The 1,436-nt window shown below is 39.4% G+C and overlaps 1 protein-coding gene across 1 annotated transcript in view; it reads left to right on the top strand.

Annotated features, from left to right (window-relative positions):
• The window catches only part of MAN1C1 (mannosidase alpha class 1C member 1), a 228,624-nt gene that overhangs the window by 183,928 nt on the left and 43,260 nt on the right, over window positions 1–1,436 (top strand). The gene's annotated exons all lie outside the window — the stretch shown is intronic.

The following is a 1,436-nucleotide window of genomic DNA, read 5'->3' as shown; positions in this document are numbered from 1 at the left end:
GACCCCCTCAGCATCCTTGAATCCATCCATTCCTTTTTAATTTTCCCCCCTGTAAGGAATAGCAGTAGCAAGTACATTTCTATACTGCTTATCACTGCACTTAACCCACAAACCATTTTTGTGAACTCTTGGTCTAAACTGCATTTCTGTTCTCCATTAAAGCAGTTGGTGGAATTATTATGCTGATTGCAGTGATTAAGCAGTGTGTTCTCTCAAATCTTTTATCATAAGGAGGACACACTGTTTTTGGCAAGAAATGTCAAAATTAATACTGTGTTGCCAAAGCTGGATTAAAAAATGGGTTCTGGTTGAAATTTCAAATATGTAATGTGGTTGTCTTCCATATCCCTCTTCAGGCAGCCACCCTTTCTGGGAAACTTTTATCTTAAACCAGGCTTGGCATCACATGGGCCTCCTGTATCCCAGAGCCATTTTTATAGCTCCCAGAATCCTCCCTGCTGCTGCCAAAATGAACACCATGCCATCACATTTCAGCTGCAAAATAAACCCAATTTCTTCACTGAAAAAAGGTAGCCGGAGGTGTCCGCCCTTTCTAGAAGGAGAAAAGAAGAAGACATACTTCCAGAAAGCAGTCCTCCTGTAAAACTAGGTGACACCCCATGCATGCCTTGCTTTACCGTGGAATAGGGATGTTAATATTTGACTATTCTGTCCTTCAAATAAGGATGAATAATTTCCTTCTCCCTGCTTCAGAGAAAACAAATATTTCTGTGTGGTTTTCAACCAATATTCATACATGCCAAAGTGTTTCAGGAAATTATTCTGCACACAAATAGTTTTCTTTGAACACGAACTGTGGGCTTTTGCGCACACACACCACTGTTTTCAGGCACAAACAAATCTTTCACAACAATAATCTTGCACAGAAAACAGCAGTCTTGCAAAACAAAGGCACGTGGGTAATTTTGTTGTGTAAAAATGCTGGCTTTTGTGTAAAAAACAGCATTCATGCCTAAAAACATATATACCTGTCTAGAAACAGTGTGTTTTGCACATCCACCTATAGTTGTTATGCAAAAAGCCAGGTGTATTTCTGCACAGAATAATTTCCTGAAGCACTTTGGGATACATCAACACTGGTAAAAAAACTGCAAAATTATCATCGTTTTATTATTCTTCCTGACCAGGTTTCCCAAATTCTGAGGGGGGAAAAGCCACCTTTTTAGGAGGGGAGGGACCAGTCACAACTATTAGTCTTTCTATCTCTGCATGGAATTTCTAGACAGTTTCCAGAAACCAGAAGCTGATTTTTCCTACTTCCAGTTGCCTCCATTCTGACCATGATATGATAGCAACAGCAATAACACTTATATTTCTATACCGCTTTATAGTGCTAAGCACTCTCTAATTGGTTTACAATGGGTTCTATACCGCTTTATAGTGCTAAGCACTCTCTAATTGGTTTACAATGGGTT

Source organism: Sceloporus undulatus, chromosome 9 (genome assembly GCF_019175285.1).
Source record: "Sceloporus undulatus isolate JIND9_A2432 ecotype Alabama chromosome 9, SceUnd_v1.1, whole genome shotgun sequence".
NCBI lineage: Eukaryota > Metazoa > Chordata > Lepidosauria > Squamata > Phrynosomatidae > Sceloporus > Sceloporus undulatus.
The sequence above is the reverse complement of the archived record's forward strand: the minus strand, read 5'-3'. Positions and strand labels throughout refer to the sequence as shown.